The sequence below is a fragment of the Grus americana genome, chromosome 3 (assembly GCF_028858705.1).
Source record: "Grus americana isolate bGruAme1 chromosome 3, bGruAme1.mat, whole genome shotgun sequence".
In the NCBI taxonomy this organism is placed as follows: Eukaryota; Metazoa; Chordata; class Aves; order Gruiformes; family Gruidae; genus Grus; species Grus americana.
Window position 1 is genome coordinate 54898070 of NC_072854.1, and position 18281 is coordinate 54916350.

The following is an 18281-nucleotide window of genomic DNA, read 5'->3' on the forward strand; positions in this document are numbered from 1 at the left end:
GTCTTATTCCTTGGCTGCAGGTGTTTGTTGTAATTTTAATGGAAAAGTTCTCTCCGAGTCAGCTATCAAAGTTAAAAGCTTCTCATTAGACTTTGTATTCTCTAACTCTGCAAAAGTTGCCACTTTGTTGGCAGGGTGCCTAATATTTTTTTGCAAGAAAGGTATCTGAAAATGTCATTTCAAAGGGGGCCTCTCTCTAAATCTGGCAGTGCAAGGTCATTTTTGTTAAACTGATGTCATGAGCCATTCTGCAATTTCCATTTTTTAAAGTTGAATTCCAAATAAAATCTCTTTCTATCGTGAAGGAGCAGTCATGTTGTTGGAATCAGGATCCAGGAGGACATATTGGCACTACGGCAATAACAATATCTTAAATAGAATTAAGTACTGTGCTGGCCCCAATTCTTGGTAGTGCAGTGGCTTTGAAAGAAAGCAGAGCAAGTTGGTGAAGAGAATTACAGAATTGCAGGAAAATGTTGCTCAGGAGGAGGAGGATGGCTGGAGATCACCTAATCTAACCTGGGGTTCAGGTTTTCTCAGCCCTTTTCCAGTGCTCCATACCTGCAATGTCTCCCTTGCAAAGCTAGGCTGCTGTAATTCAGCACCCTGAACCGGCAGCTTTCAGGTGTGAAAGAAAACTCAGGAAGGTTTCAGAGACAACGCCGAGTGTTTTGCCGTGGACGTCGTCAGATAAAAACTGTCACACACTTCTGGGGTTGGAGAGGAAGCGTCGAGGTCTGGGGACCTGCCCTGTAGAAGGCCCTGGCAGAAACCCCTCTCATTTGGACGGAAGCAGTTGTTGACCCCTGATATCTTTTAGAGCAGAAGCTTGGATTTTCACAGACTCAACTTGCAAATCTTATGAGTAGCTTATATACTGTAAAGTAGTTTTAACTGATCGGAACACTTGTAATTTCCCTCACGTACCAACCGACAAGCCATGCAGCCCGTCTCAGGAGCTGGCTGGTGAACACTGTGTGTGCTGCACGCCGGCTGTGGGGTGGGCTCAGCTCATTGCCCAGCCCAGTGCTTTGGCACCAGGGATGGTGGTGCAGGGCTGGCAGGACTTCCCCCCACGCTGTCTGGCAATGCCAAGATCGTTTCCTACCCCTTGACTTCGTTACTGAAGACCTGTTCAGTCTGCGTGAGCCTCTCTCTCTGTGTAAGTATATTCTGGAGGCATAAAACAGCTTGTGTGATGATGATTGCTGCCTTGCAATTCTCTCCATGTAGCTACCTCTGACCATGTTTTATTTAGCTGGCTGGCCACGGCAAGCTCTGCCCTGATAGCCTGCAGCCTCCTCCAGCTCCAAGCAATTCCACATCCTCGGCTGAAGGTTGTGCTGACTTAATTCTCCACCTGCTCATGCTCAGGAAGGAGCTGGGCATAGCCTGCCTGGTCCACCTCAAGGGGAAGGCTGAGGTGAGGGTGGTGCCTGCCAGGGCAGCAGCGACGAGCCCATCCGCGTCTCCCAGCCACAGCTTGTCTCCCCAGCACCACCCATCGCCTCGTCCTCACCCCTGCAAAACCCTACTTCTCCTGCGTGGGCAGGAAGCCTCCTCCTGGCCCTGCGTGTCCCTTCTGCTCCTGCGTGACTCAAGCCCACTTGCCAGGAGCACATGCTGAGGACCTGCTTCTTTCCTTGGGGGGCCCCTCATCCTGCAGGGTCTCCCTGTGCTGGCACAGGCATGGGGCGATGCTCGTCTCCACACAGCATGCTCCAGCAGCAGTCTGTCTGTGGTACCCTTGCTAGCAAGAATTTCAAGTGCTGCATCTCCAAATCAAGAAGTCCATCCTCATTAAGGATTTTTTTTTTCCCAGAAATAAATTAAGGAGTTGGCTTACTTTGAAAGCAAGTGTGTGGTTTTATTCATAGTGAGTCTTTAAAATATGTGGAATGCGTGGGAGGTAACAGCAATGCTGGAAGATGGGAATTTTTTTTTTTTTGAGGGGTTCTTTTCAATGGAAAGAGGAAACAAAATTAAATTTCTATTTATGCTTCATCTCTGGTATGAGCTTAAAAGTGCATAGGAACAGGAGTAAAAAGATAAAACTTCTTATACTGACACCAGCTCAGCTGCATTGCACACATTGTATATGTGCAAAATGATCTGATTAATACCACAATGGTTGTGCAAGATAATCAGTGCAGTACTGCCGAGATTCATTGCTTCCTGCTCTCCCTCATTTTACTGATGGTGGCATTTAAATCCCAGTACACTGAGATTTGTGTTTATCCTACATTTTTACTGTGACCAGGTCAAATTAATCCATCTTTCTTACAGCAGAAGCAAGATCTGTGATTGCTACTTCAGGTGACACTGTTTTACAGGGTCTTTTGCCTTCATGAACAAAGAGATGGGAACCAGTGTTGCAAATGTTGTTTGCATTGCACCCAGGCTTGTGCAGCTTGTGGAAAAGGTTGTGGAGACCTGCAGATACAGGAGACAGAAATTTTCTGCATGAGTTTAGCATGTAAATTCAGAAACCCTAACCACACTTCTGCTGGCATTGTGCTAGCAACCACAAACCTGAAACAAGCTTGCTCTTAATTTCTGCTCTTTTTAATGTCTGTCAGAGTGCTGCTTTTCTAGGAGACAAGGGAGGTGGATGTCACTTTGCACGCCAAGCTCCTCACAGTTGGTAGATTGTCCCGTGTATGGCCTTAGAAGTAAATTAATTGGCTAGATAATCAGTGAAACAGCTGCTAAAGTCTTGTGAAAAGTAATTTTAAACATCTGAGGCAGTGGACAGCAAAATTGCAATCCCAGTTGTAATCCAAAAGCACTGCTTTCAGCTCTTAGGGCGCTCCACCCCACTTCCCAGCACTCCCTATTTGCCCTGCTGTGCTGTAAACCACGTACGAGGGCAGAGAGTGAGATATGTGGATATCTTCACAAGAAAGGAACTACCAGCTCTGAAAGTGTGAGCTTTTAGAAGGCTCCTTGTACGTGGTGTTTGCAGTCCTCGGCAAGCCACCAATGCATTACAATAACAGCTGTGTTAAACTACTGAAAGCTAAATTTCAGGAAGAAGAGAGCATCCAAGTCTCAGGATCTCTTACATTTTATTCATAAAGTTAACTCTTTCTCACAGTGTATTAAGGAGGCAAAAGAGAAATGGGGAGGCCCATGGGAGACCTGCCCTGGCTTCAGGACAGAGTTCTACGTAGTGTCTCAGATGCTGGCATTCAGAGGTGATGCTAAGCACAGCATGGATGGACACAACACCGTGGCTGAGGGCAGAGCTGGGCTGCTGGGCTCCCCCGCACTCATCACCCCGCTGCCTTCCTCAGCCCTCTTGGCAGCACAGACCCGTCAGGAGCGATGGGACTGCCCAGCCCTGTACCTGTGACACCCCTCCACCCCCTTGCTAGCTCCTCACTGCGGATCATCTGCAGCATCACCAGAGCACATCCGTGGAGCTGTGCTCTGGCTGCCCTCTGGCAATGTGTGGCAGGTTGGGTTTTGCTCCCCCCCAGCTGAAAAAGCCATGCCTCTGCTAACAGAGGGCATGAAGCAGGCTGAGCACAGACCGTCCCCAAACACGTGAGGCAAACAGCCAGTTCTGAGGATGTGCTGTGCTTCAAAATGTGCTGTATTGGGTCTGGCTGAGATGGAGTTAATTTTCCCCGTGGCAGCCCTCACGGTGCTGTGCTGTGTATTGGTAGTGAGCAAGGTGTTGATACCACACCAGTGTTTTGGCTCTTACTGAGCAGTGCCGGCACACATCAAGGCTGCCTCTCCAACTTTTCTCCCCTCTCAGCAGCAGGCTGGGGGTAGGCAAGGTCTTGGGAGGGGACACAGCCAGGACAGCTGACCCAAACTGACCAAAGGGATATTCCGTACCATATGATGTCTGCTCAGCAATAAGAAGCTGAGAGATAGGGGGAGGGATTGGGGCACATGTTTTCTTGCGTTTGTCTTCCAGAGCAACTGCTACACATACTGAAGCCCTGCTTCCCAGGAAGTGGCTGGACATCGCCTGCTGATGAGAAGTAGAGAATAATCTTTTGCTTTTGCTTTGCTTCCACACGGGCCTTTTGCTTTTGCTGTATTAAACTGTCTTTATCTTGACCCATGAGTTTGGGGTTGGTTTTTTCCATCTTATTTTCTCCCCTCCCTGTCCTGCTGAGGAGGGGAGTGATAGAGCAGCTTGATAGACACCTGGCATCCAGCCACGATTGAACCAGAGCTCCCAAAAACCAGACAGGCTGTTTTTCTGTATTGATTTATCACACGCCTTTCTTTACATGATAGCAACAATTGATTTTGTTATAGTATCTTCAAAAGCCCTAGAAATGTAGTACAACTCCATGTTTTGGCTATGCCAGGAGATCTTTTTTTCCCAGCAGTATGCAGCTGAAACAGTTCTTAGGAAGGTGTAAATGCTATTTAGGCAAAGCTCACCCACTTCAACACTCTGCTAAAATTTGTCTGAGCCATCACAACCCCTACTGCTCATTGTGGTGGTGCTTCTGGCATGAGGGCCAGGGTTATCCATCTTTTCCAGTTTTTAGGAACTTGCCAATGTAGCTGTGCCCATTCTAATCACAATTTCAGATTGCCTTGGTGTTGGTTCCTATTGCTTTCAACAACAGCCTCCTGCATCTTTAGGCAACAAAAGATGTTGCACATTTGGTCCCAAACCTTGTGTCCTGGTTTCAGCTGAGATAGAGGTAATTTTCTTTCTAGTAGCTGGCATAATGCTGTGTTTTGGATTTTACTATGAGAATAACGTTGATAACACACTGATGGTTTTAGTTGTTGCTAGGTAGTTGTAGCGTCTATGCTAAGTCAAGGGCTTTTCAGCTTCCCACGCCCTGCCAGGTGCACAAGGAGCTGGGAGAGCACAGCCAGGACAGCTGGCCCAGCCTGGCCAGAGGGATATTCCCTGCCATAGAACGTCATGCTCTGGATAGAACTGGGGAAGCTAGCCGGGAGGTGGGATCGCTGTTTGGAAACAGACTGGGCATCGGGTTGTTTTTTTTTTTCCTTCTGCATATGGTGAGCAATTGCATTTGTGCATCACTTTTATTATTATTACTACTATTATTATTATTATTACTACTACTACTATTAATATTACTATTACTATTATTATGATTCTCTTCCTTTGTTATCCTATTAAACTGTCTTTATCCCAAGCCAGGAAATTTTTTTCCATTCTCCTCCCCATCCCCTTGCGGGAGGAAGAGGTGAGCGAGCAGCTGCAAGGTGCCTGCTTACCAGCTGGGGTTAAACCACAACACCTTGGTACAATGAACAGAAATGGGTCTGCTTGTAACAAAACTTATCTTGGTAGTTGTTTGCATTTATCACCATCTTAAGAACAGAATCTCCTTTGGTGTGAATATCTGTAAGTATATTAGATATATTTTTGTAGGAGAAACATAAAAAAGAGTTGTCATGCTTTTGCAGCTGAAGTCCCATTTCCTCACACTGCATCCACAGTACTAACAGGGAAGCATAAACTGCCTGATGGCCTCAGGCTGCCGCTTTCCTACCTGGCATCTCTCAAAGCAGACCCCCCAGGTGCCTGGGGAAGCAACCAGCCCTGTGTTCCCAGGAAGTACCAGAGATAACGCCTGTGCTCTGTGGAAATGCTTTCTGCACGGAGCAGAGGTCCAACCCTGGTGGCTGCAAGCCCAAGGCTTAATGCACCCTGTAGATACAGGCACAGTAAATCTCTCTGATGTTTCATGGAAGCAGCACACCTATTTCTATTGCCTAGGGACAGCGCCTGGTTTGAACTGCTGTGTGGTAGCTCTAGTGAGGAGGTCACTGGTCCAGGTGCCAAATTCTGCTTGGACAAAGTATCCAGAAGAAGAAAGAGGGCATATTTGGAAAACCTGCGTGGGTAGCCCCAGAGTTACCATGTCCCAAAAGATCAGCTCTTGCTTTGACCTGAGGAGAATGTCTCCTCTTCAAGTCCTTAGGATTTTGCTGACCAATGTGGAAGAATCAATTCCACCTTCGATTACTGTTTTGGAAACAACTAATAACTAGCAAATACAGGTCACCAGGTCTTTTACAGTAGGACATCCACCACCAGAGAGCATCAGCTTTGTCATTAAGTCAGTGAATGGGCGACATAACCTACTCTTAGTCATTTTTATTATGGTAGTAATGAAGGTGGCTCGGGTAACTCAAATCTCCACAGCCAGAACATACCATCTGACAACAGGCCCATGAGCCACCTATCATAACATTATTCTGACTTTAAATCATTCACAATCTTATTCTTCAGAGCATTGTGTCAGCTTATCTTGATCATTACACCTCTTGAACTGGGAATCTATTTAATGTCACCTGATCTCTCTAATCTGTAGTACACAGTTTATTTTTATGCAGGAAATGAAAACTGCAGCATGATTGTATCATCCTGCACCTTCAATTTCCGCTGTATACAAATACTGAATAAATACTGCTGCTTTGATGTGTTTAGAACAATACTTTCCAAAAATATATGTTTATTTTCAGTGGCCTAGCCTGGTTCTGCAGGTGAAGAAAAGGCTGCAGTCTTATTGATGCAGAATTGTGATATTCCTAAACAGTGTAATAACATTTTCTTTTGTAATAAGTTATATTATCAATCTAAGAAGATTATGTCTAAAGAGTCAAAGAGTAAATTGTTGGCTAAGGGGTTTGGGGTTCTTTTTTTTTGGGGGGGAAATTGCTGTGATTATTTGCTTTGATATGTTAGACTACATCATGTGCTGAGCAAAACCCCAACTTTCTAAGGAAGCACGTTTGTGAAGAAGGAAGTGCTAATGTTGAAAGAGTTAATGTGAACATACGGGGCACCAGCACCCCTCTAAAAAGAGGAAATTCTAGGAAGCCTGTTTCAAACAGATTGAGCCATAGTATGCTGAGAAAAAAGGAGCATTCAAAATTAAAATCTCCAGTATAAATCTGTACCATTTTTAACGCGCAAGATTCTGCAGATTCCATGCTCAGCCAGAAAAAAGCACAAGCCAGAAGATACAAATGTTTAGATGTGAGACTTTTGTTATCTGACCTTAGGGAAGATGCAAACGGCTGCAGAGCATCCACTGCTGCTCCAGAGGGAGCAGGATCTCTGCAGAGGTGACTCCGAAGGTTACAGTATTGTCAGGCTGAAAGCAGCAAAGTGGAAAGCAAGAAAAGGAAAGAATAATATCACATTGATTCCAGATCATGTTTGGGGGTTTTTTATATATCTTTTTAGCAACAGATCGGTGCTGAAAGTCCACCTGGGGTTGTCCTGTGGGAACAAGACATTACATGTGTGAGCTTAATTCAATCATCTCTAGGCTTTTGCAGTAAAACTCCACTGTTCTAGGGGACAGTGTCCAGTCCCCAGACTATTAAAAAATGAATCTGGCTTCCTCTTCCTTTTATCTTTAAAGCCTCTTTTGTTGTTCACAGGCTGACAGAAGAAAGTCACTTGCAAAGGGATGGAAGAGGGTTTTTAACATCAGAAACAAGGACAACAGGAGGACATCCTATGCTGCAGAATCTGCAAGCATGCAAAAAATGAAAGTTAGTGATATTAAAAAGAAAAAAAAAGAAGGAGCAGGTTCAAAGGAAATTGCTCAGTAGTATATTTTTATCAACAAACAATTGTGAGTGGGGATGGGTATAGCAAGGTGTTAAATTTGGAGATAAGTCACAAATTTAAATAACAAAAGGATAAAAATTTTCTGGCCACACAGAAGCTGCAGGTCTAGTACACTCCTCCCACTGCCCATGAATAAATAAAGTGGAAAAAACCCCCTAAAAGACCATTTTTTTTCCATGACTAGTGCATAACTATTTTTTACATTCACCAAAATGCTGAGCTGGCATCCAAAAAACCCTCACTTGCAAAAATGAATTGCGAAGACCTCCTCATGCTCTCAGGGACCCAGCCTGAAATAAATATGATTTTTTAAAAAACGCTGAGCATCTTCTTCCAGAAACTCAGGCCTTTTGGAACAGTCAGTATTACTGACCACTTTTCAATATTTTGTGTAGAGCCTTGGCTGTTCCTAGCTCAGTACCTTTACACTGCCCACACCGACAGCAAACCTGAAACCACAAGCAACACGGTGCTTTGGGCAACTTTCGTTCTCAAGGAGCTGCCAGCTTTCGATGCTGCTACTACAGCTCCTACAGTTTAGTACTCAGCCAAGTGCACCTGAGAAGGGAATTGGCAGATTCCCTGTTTTGGTCAACAAAGTAAAATATAGGGGACAAATAAAAGACTCCATAAGTGTAGCAGATTTCAAAGCTATGGGGAATACCTGGGTCTGTAAAGAAGCTTGGGAAATATCTGATATTACTGGTTTTAACACTAGAATTTCTAACATTATAAATCAACGCTATGATAAAATCAAAGAGCTGCTGTAGTATAAAGGAGGATGGAGACCGTTGTTTTAGTGTATCCCTATTGTAAATGCAGAGTCAGAAATTCTGGACTACTCTTCCTACAGAAAAAGGAAGCTGCAGAAACTGGCCACGTGCTCTCACCCCATGCTGGAAAAACTCTTCTTAGCCCAAAGTGGCTTTCAGCTTCCAAAAGCATGCTTTCAGGGGAAAAAAAACCCAAAACAACCTATTGGCACTCAGATACAATTAGAAGATACCCTTTGCTTTTACAGCCATGCCTTGTCCCCTAGCTGGTCATGCGTACTGTGGTTAGAGTACAATAGTTTCCTAGTCTGGTTTTGCCTCCAAGTCATGCAGAGAGAGGCAATTCTGTTGACCTTGCTGTGCCTCAGCTTGGCCGTTCATGGACTTCATCTTCCTTACCTGGCCTAAGGTCACTGTGAAATTTAAAACATGCCTTCAGCTTCTGAACAAAAATACAAGTTATTCCTAGGATGTCTTTTCTAGTGCATTTGCACCTGGTTGGTGGTGATTTTGCTACGCCAATCTGCCTTTGCGATGATCAAAATCAACCTGCAAGTGACTGTTCGGAAGCTGTTCCCACAGGACCAGGCTGTTTTGTTTCCATTCCCTCTCAGAAATACCCATACTGGCCTAGGCGGTGCAGGCTGTGCATTACAATCCTGTCACTAGAACAGGTATGGCAGAGAGAGAACCAACAATGCCAAATGTCTATAGGAGTTTGAAGAAGGAAAAAACACAGAAGAAAAATCCATTGAGATCTGTTAAATGCAAAGAAAACACCTCTAACTCTGGGGCTGGATACAAGTGGAGGCTAGGAGAGTACCACATACTATCGCCAGGTCTTAGGCTCTTCCCTAGTCACCTGCTACAGAGGCAACGTACTGGTAGGTCTTGGGTCTGACCTAGTAAGGCCATTCTCAGGTTCTTCTTATAGCAAACCTAGAAATCTCCTTAAACCTATTATATATTTGTCTTGAAAGACCTGGCATATGGTGCTGACATACTCTGCCCCTGAAGAGCCAGAAGAGCATCTCAAACTGTAGCTTACAGAGCCAGTAACATCCCGAAGGCTTTTTGAGTATTTTATTCAATTAGGACAATCCTATCCTTAGTGACTAAACATTTGGTTAATGCCTTCTTTTCAAAGATGTCTGTTGAGAGCACATTTCATTTCCAACATGGGACAAAAGCTTGTTAGCCATTTGTTATTTTGACTATAGGGACTGAAGTTAAAGTTTGCGCAAGAGATGGATGTCAGCTGCATAACAGCTGGATCACTTGGGATGGAGCAGATACAGACTGGCTCCTTCAACAACTGCTTCCCAGGTGCACACACACCTTCTTGGGTTTTGATAAGATGTGGAATTTTTCATATAAAAAGTAATCTTGGGCTTGGCTGTTATCTGGGTTCCACTGGAAAAAAAAATATCAATTTTTAGCTCTATTTGAAATTATGTTCAGAAATTTATCAGCGTCTCTTTTCACTTGAACCTCTTGAAGTGAGGCAACAGAGGAAGGAAACTTAAAAAACCACAGGAAGCCTTGAGCATTATTTAGGAAAGAGCAGCAGACAAAATTAATATCCATGTACTTTAGACACTTGATTAGATTGTATTTCTTGTGCTGTATAATTTTGCCTCTAAGCTCCCTTTCTCACCTTTCCTTCCATCTGCATTACGCAAAAACTTAGTACAAATGTTTCTGGGAAGTACAGCTCTTGTTGAAGTGATAAATATTTACAGTCAGGGTAATTTGCAATACCAGTGTTATTTTGTTGATAGAGGATCTTTCCGTATTTTGTATTTTTGTGCAAACACATAAATGGGAAATAAATTTGTCTTACTCAAATAAAAAGTAATTAAAAGGATTGTAGCCAAAACTGCTGGTGTTGCTTCTAAATGTCACAAAAATGGGATTTCAAGTGAGGCATGCTGCTTTTCAAATGTACTACAGACATTGAAAGAGATGTGAAGGCAGAAGACTGCCTTTTAGAAACAGTGCTCTAAAGTCAGGAAGACTTAACAACAACTTGCACATAGAGGAACTGCTGAAGGAAACACACACACATATTAGGGGATGGGATCATGGCTGCAGTGCACTTCCCAGAGCCTTCCAGGCCAGCCAAGCTGCACCCGATGCAAAAATGTGGTTGCTTTTACATTGCAATTTTTTCACTTTTTTTGTTAACTTATTCTCAAAAAAATGGGATGTGGGGAGAGTTTGTGGTCTTCCTTATAAGAAATAATAAAACCCTGCCTAGATATTTTATTTTCATTGTTCCTGACCCTCCAGACTTCTGGCTTTAGATTAAGCAGGAGTGGTTTACACCAGCTAAGATTTGGGTGGAGAAATTTTATCTAAGCCGCCGGCTGGAACCTCCTGTGGACCTTATTGATCACCAATGGGGAATATTTCTGTGCACTGGAACTGAAAGGCAAGGAGCCTTCCTTTCCAACTTTTTAAATTTTAAAAATCTCTCTTGCTTTGGGTCTATTTGCTTCTGGAAAAGCAGTCACTGGTGGATTCGTGTTGTGGGGAAAAGAAAATGTCTTATTCACCTTTCCTTGCCAAAGTGCTTGCATTTAGAAGCGTGTGAGGCCACACCGGCAGAAAACCTCCATGTCCACAAGGGAAGCGATTCTGCCTCTGCTGTGGGAAGGCTTCCCAGGTAATGGAAATGAATTAAAACCACCTCAAAGGGCTACAAATATCTGTATTCCTGGCCACCTTACTACAGCAAACAGCACATTTCTCACCTGAGACATCTGAAACGCTACATGAAGTGTGTTGAGGAGGGGAGCACCGGGTGACGGTGCCTGAACCCTCAGCAGGCACCATGTTCTTAGCAGGAGAGAGAAGACCGTCGTGGGAAGAGTGACGCCAGCAGCGCTCTTGTCTATGGCTTTCATCCTGGCTTCTGCGCAGGGAGGGCAGGCAGGGCCCGAATTACTTTGCAGACTATGGATGGCAGGGGAAAGACAACAAGGAGCGGCAAGAGCTCCTCCGGCTTTTGTTATAGGATCCCAGAGTTACTGTAGGAGAAAGGCGATCCCTCGGAGAAGCCAGAGGAGCCATAAGCAGGCCCTCCCTCTGCCTGAGGCCATCCCGCTTCGGGTGGGGAATGTGGAGAGCGGTGGTTCCCTCAGGGCAGGGGGCAGAAGACAATCTCCCTTCTCCTAGGTTTGCCAGCCCCCAGCCCCATTGTTCCTTCGCTGGGCCGGCTGATTCTGGGGCCATCCCACCTCATCCCAGGGCCGCAGGGCTTCCCTTCCTCTCCCTTTCACCCGCCGCTGCCACCCTCCTCAGCACTTCTCCCAGACGCCTCTAATCCCTTGTCACTCCCCAAACTCCTGAGCAACAGTGTACCTTCGAGAAGGAAAAAGAAAACTATTTTATTTGAGATCCTGCTGTTATTTTAATAAAGGAGTCCAATCTTGCTGTGCAGGTGCATGTAGGGCCAAGGACTGCACCCTCTGGTGGGTATCTTAAGGAAGGGGAAGAGTGCTTGCATCCCTTCCCATCAGCAATGTTTTGTCCAGGCTTTCACTTATCCCATAGTCCTGAGGGTGCTGGAAAAATACGAATGTTTTACTAATAGCATCTATAGCAGGGCTGTGCTTACAGGTCATACCCTATGTTGGGGCTACACACATAATACTTAGGCAACACTGAGAGCTGAAAAGACAGAGCAAAAGAGGACATGAGAGCCATCATTCAAGCAGGTCTAGAAAGGACGCACCACTTCTTCTCCAGTGCCTAGCCATGGTCCCCTGCCACATTTGCAGCTTGTCCTGTGGGACAGGGAGCATTAGAGGAATGCCCTGGGGGACCAAGATGAGTTTATGTGAAACTTGATCAGCTTAGCTGCTCCTAATTTGAGGGGAAGTAGTCAAAAATTAAGAGGAAGAAAAATCTACTCCTTGTATTTTCTTAATTGAAAAGAGAGAACATGCTTTGTGTCTCCGTTCTCAGATGAACTCGATTTTTTCTGTCTTGTTAGAGCCTAGAGCTTTCAATAGCTTCCTGGCAATAACCTCAAAGTATGACAGTATTTGTAAAGACCCACTTCCCTTTTTTCTTTTCCTTCCCTTCTTTGAGAGGAAAATCTTGTGGTGTTTGCAATGCAGAGATTATTTGTCCAAATCAGTTAAATCTTCACAGGCATCCAGCACTTGTTCGGTACAGGATTTTTGCATGCATGCAATCAATGAATTCTTTTCAAAATAGCCTCCCTTCATTTTAGCCTTCAGACACAAATCCAGATATTTACCTTCTATATCTGCAAATACTTGCCATAAGACAACTTGATCACATTAAATCAGAATAACATCCCCAATGTAAATATAGAGGGCACCTATTCTAAATTAAATGCATTCTAACCAGGAGGTCCCATTGGCACCCTGATTTCTCCTGCAAGTCATGTGTGTTCACAAAGGGTTCGAGTCACAGCAATGCAAAAGGATTTTCCAGTCCCAGATGAAGTGTCAGCACTCTAGAAGAGCTTTAGTCCCCTCGGTTTGGTGAGTAGAAGTGGAGTTATTTTCAAAATAATATTGTAATGGTGTCATTGAGAGTGAAAGCACTGAATTAATCTGAGGCTTAATTTTTATTGTTATTGACATTCAGGCAGTGAAAGCACTGCTTTGTTGGGGTTTTTTTTCCCAATTTTTTTTTTTCCCAGAATTAGACATAGAAAACAAAACATTTCAAGTTGACAGTGCAGTTGTTATCCTAGCTACTATGACTTCTCCACTCCCTTCCTCTGAAAGAAGAGTGCTTTCTGAAATTAAGTAAGAAATTAATAGTGGGCTATGGAGAAGACAGAGACAGACTTCTCAGAGGTGTATGGTGACAGGACCAGGGATAACAGTCACAAGCTACAGCAAGGGACTTTCCACCCACACATGGGAAAAACGGGAAAACAGATGTCTCGGTGAGAGGGTCACATGCTGGAACTGGGGCCCAGGCAGGATGTGGCCTCTCCAACCCCGCAGATTTGCAACACTTCACTGGACAAGGTCCCAGGCAACTTCGGGACCCCGATGTAGCTTTGAAGTTGGCTCTGGTTTGAACAGGACATGACCTCCAGAGTAACCTACATTTTTCTTAGATTCAATGGAATTTTAGATCTATATTTATTTTAATGGCATTGAATTCCCCTCTTGTTCCCACCCAGCTCCTGTGAAAGTCAAATATTTAAAATAAAAATTTGCCTTTTCTTAAATGGCCTCAAACAACCCTGCTTAACCCAGTAAGGACATAAAATCTCTCCACTTATGGATGCCCATATTATATCCAGATTTCCTCCTGTACTAAGACATTAAAATTTCTGGGCAGTAACCATCTGGTTTTGATGTGCCTGTTTCAGGTTTTGGTGCTTCTGGGCACCACTATAGTAATGAAAATGCATTTCTCCAAGCACATCCCAAAGGGAGGACTGAGTGTATTGCTGTCTCCACCACAAGAAGTTTTCCACTAATCTCCCAGTTCTTCTCACTCCCCATCAGGCCCAGGGCTGCCCAGATGCTGCTGCTGTCCTCCTATGCCATACTTCAGCTGTGGCCCCGTGGAATGCACACAGGGCAAGGGACCCCTAAATACACAGTGGCACAGAGTAAAAATGCTCAAATTCCTGAGAATCCCTGGGGACTGACTTTGTATGTCGGGGTGCGCTGGCCCTTGCATACGTAAGGACAGTGCTGCTTCAATGTCCCTCTCTGGGATACAATCAGCAAAACCACTTTTAGGAACCAACTGGCACTAAAGCACCTTCAGGATTCCCTGGAGATCATCTTCCCCCACCTTCCCTCTGGCTGGTGCTGTGGCCCCGAGGGAGCAGGCTGTGGCACCAGAACTTCTCATTTCAGCCTGCATTGCTCGGCTGGGCAGTATTTCAGGGCGGGGGTTGAGGGAGGCTGCTTTCACTCTAGCCTGGGAGGTCCAGAAGAAACAAAATGAGGCTCTTTTACAATTGATTTTGAAATCAGGAAAAGAAGTCAGTTTGCTGAGTAAGGGAGATCAAGGTGCAAGCATAGTCTGAAGTGTTGTTTCAGCCTCTCCCGTAACAAAGAGAAACAGCCTGTCAGCACTGGCCAGGCGTACTTAAATCACCTACATCTCAATGAAGCCAAAGCACAGAAAACATCCAACAGGCTGATAAATGCAATTAAACATATTTATGTGCGCTCACATTTGGCTCGGGGAAACCTGCTCGTGCCAATGTTCAAACTGGGAGCAAAGCCATTTCCACCCATCCGTGACGCTACTGTCGGTATTGAAATAATCCAAATGGTTTTTTGACCAAAAGGTCTGTTGGGTGGTACCTGTCTTGGAGCTGTACCTGTATTTTCCAAATGCCTTGCAGAAGCCTTGGTTCTCCTTCGAGAACCTGGGAAAAGAGGGTACAAGGTGGGGGGGCTTGCCTTGGGTGGCAGCCCGGGCACATCTGCCCTGAGGTGCTCTGCCAGGTTACGCTGGCCACTGCCCCCAAATCTGCCCAGCTTTCCCGGGAGCCAGCTCGGAAAAGCAGGTTTTTCCCACATTTTCCAGAAGATGGAGCTCAAGAGTCTCCCATGTGAAATAATAAAAAGATTGCCTGTGCCTAGGGAATACGGGAGGATAGACATGGCTCCTGAGGGGCTACCTGAATCATAATTTTGTAGCGAATGGCTTAAAATATCTTGTAGGCAGAAAAGGAAGCACTGGCCCCCAAAAATGTGTCTAGGAATGATCCAGAAACAGTGAATTTTACTCTTAAGTAATATGGAGTGATGACTCAAATATAAATGAAAAAGAGTAGAGTTTGTCTGAGAGAGAAATAGAATAAGGTGCAAAACAAGAAGATACCAACTACTGAACTAGGAACTAGAACATTAAATGGCATTTCCTGAAGTATTTTTGTGCCCTACCCCCCCCCCCCCCTTATTTTTCTCACTGGCCAGAAAACTGCCTTCCCTGGGAAAAACTCAGGGAAACAAGGAGGAGATTCTTATTTTCTTGTGACTGAGCTCACCACCAAAAATCTGTTTCCAGAATGGCTTAAAACATCTTCCAACTGCTGCAAGCAGAATGACAGAGGAGACAGATTGAACCAACTCTTAAGGAGAGAACCGTGCATGTATGAGAGGTCAGTGGCAATTTGCAGAGATTAACAACTAGAGCCATCTGCACTCTGAAAAAAAAAATCAAAGCCATACCATATGTTGTGCGGGAACTCCATGCAGCAACACCAAAATCCCTGGGGGTCCTATTAGTCAGACCACAAGATAGCCATGAGAAAACAGTTGAAATGAAAATTATTAGCAGCTTGCTCTCTTTAGCGGTCATGTTCAGGTCCACCATAGTCTTCCAGGATAGTTTTTGAAAGAAAAATATGAGGTAATTCTCTGTTAAGCTCTTTTGGCATTGATAACAACTTCCTCCAAACCCAGTCAAACTTTTATATCATGTCTCAGCTGCCCAGTTCCATACTTCAACATACGCATCTCAACCTAACAGAAACAATGTTGATGTAAAGTAGTAAATTTTTATTTTTAAGATACTGTTATGGCATCCATATAATATGTATATTGTTAAAGAGAAATTTCTTTATCTTAACTTTTAAACAGATCACAGTAAAGCTGAGCTAATAAAAGTTGGAGTGAATTCTGCTGCTAGAGAATATCTGAAGGCCAGACACTAAGAAATTTGAAATCTCCCAGCATTCATTTTGCAGCTGTGAAAATTATATGTGTGTGTGTGTATATATATAAACCATAATGCCGAATTGGCTGCTGTTACTGCCTGGGGTTAGGAAATTCCCAGACTTATTTCAATCCTGTTTCCTTCCCAGTGCTAGACTGGGAGAACACAGAAGTCTCTGACAAGTCTGCCCTCAAGGATTTCTTTCCTCCAACTCCTTCCTCCTTTGGGTTTTCCCATTAATAAGAGACCAGTGCACCTGTCTCTTTTCCTCCTCAGAGCCTTTTCAGACAAAACATAAGGATACGTAAGGGTACATAAGGAGCTAGGCTCATGGCAAGGATGTCTGAAGGGTCTACTGCTGTGAACTGGCATGCTGGGGAGGGTCTGCTTACCAGCTCTTGCTGGAAAACCTTTGGGTGGTGGTCTGGGTTCATGAGGGTTGAAGGCTTCTTTCTCACTTTTACTAGGACACTTCAAAGGTAGATGCCTAGAATTAAAGTCCAAGGTAAGCCAAGTCACGCATATATTTAAGGAATTAGATGAAGAAGAGGCCGCTTCAGTGAATGCAGCAAGAAAGATGATTCTGATCATTTAGTGGTGTTTGTGTAGAAAACACTCAAAATTGCACTTCATGCTGGAGACCTTTTTTCCCCCCTCCTTCCGTCTCTCACTTTAGGCATGTGAATAACTCTCTGTTAAATGCTTTTCAATATAGACAAAATCTAAACATATACGTCTATATGCCCGTACCTCAAGGACTCACCAGCCCCTCCATTCAGAAACTGAATTAAATGAAAACAGGCCTCATAATAATTCTGACGACTGAAACCTGAAGCCCCTCTCTCTGAAGGTTCTAGTTTTGCAAAGAAGTGTTGCATGCATCACATTAAGTGAAGTCCAAACCTTGCTATGAGGGAAAAACCCCAATATGCACAAAAAACTGGGCATGTTTTGTTTGTTTGGAACCTGCCATCTCAAGAGACCTTAGATTGAATTCAGCTTTTTATTCCAACCACTGTCAAACAAAACAATTAAACAAAAAATCCAGGATTTAATTTTTCTGTATCAAACCAAGCGGCTGTCTATAAGTATGAAGGGGTAACAAAGACCATGACTCAGGCATGCCACAATCCCACTGGGTGACGGGCCTCTCTTTTCAGCAATATTACCTCTATAAAATTTTTTACTGGCAATTCCTGCCAGGTCAGCTTTGCAAGAATACCTCCAGGCTCTTAATATATATCTTTATACAGAGGTAGCTAATGGGGTGAATGAAACAGATGTCAGTTATTTCATTGCAAAAAGGAGTGCAGACACTGCTGCTACAGAACAAAAAAATGTCTGAGACTAGGTGTGGTGGGTTGACCCTGGCTGGAGGCCACGTGCCCACCAGAGCTGCTCTATCACTCCTCTCCTTAACTAGAAGGGAGAAAAAGTGTAACGAAAGGCTCGGGGGTCGAGATAAGGACAGGGAGAGATCACTCACTAATTATTGTCATGAGCAAAACAGACTGAACTTAGAGAAGAAATTCATCTAATTTATTAGCAAGCAAAACAGAGTAGAGGAATGAGAAATAAAATCAAATCTTAAAACACCTCCCCCCACCCCTCCCATCTTCCCAGGCTCAACTTCGCTCCCGTTTTTAACCTCCTCCCCCCTCAGTGGCACAGGGGCAATGGGAAATGGGGGTTACGGTCAGTTCATCACACGTTGTTTCTGCTGCTTCTTCATCCTCAGGAGGAGGACTCCTCTCATCGTTCCCCTGCTTCAGCATGGAGTCCCTCCCATGGGCTACAGTCCTTCAAGAACTTCTCCAACGTGGGTCTCTCCCACGGGGTGCAGACCTTCAGGAACAAACTGCTCCAGCGTGGGTCCCCCACGGGGTCACAAGTCCTGCCAGCAAACCTGCCCTGGCGTGGGCTCCTCTCTCCACAGGGTCACAGGCCCTGCCAGGAACTTGCTCCAGCGTGGGCTTCCCACGGGCCACAGCCTCCTTCAGGTGCCTCCACCTGCTCCGGCGTGGGGTCCTCCATGGGCTGCAGGTGGAATCTCTACACCCCCTCACCCTTCCTCCATGGGCTGCAGGGGGACAGCCTGCTTCACCATGGTCTTCACCACGGGCTGCAGGGGGATCTCTGCTCCGGCGCCTGGAACACCTCCTCCCCCTCCTTCTGCACTGACCTTGGTGTCTGCAGAGTTTTTTACATCTTCTCACTCCTCT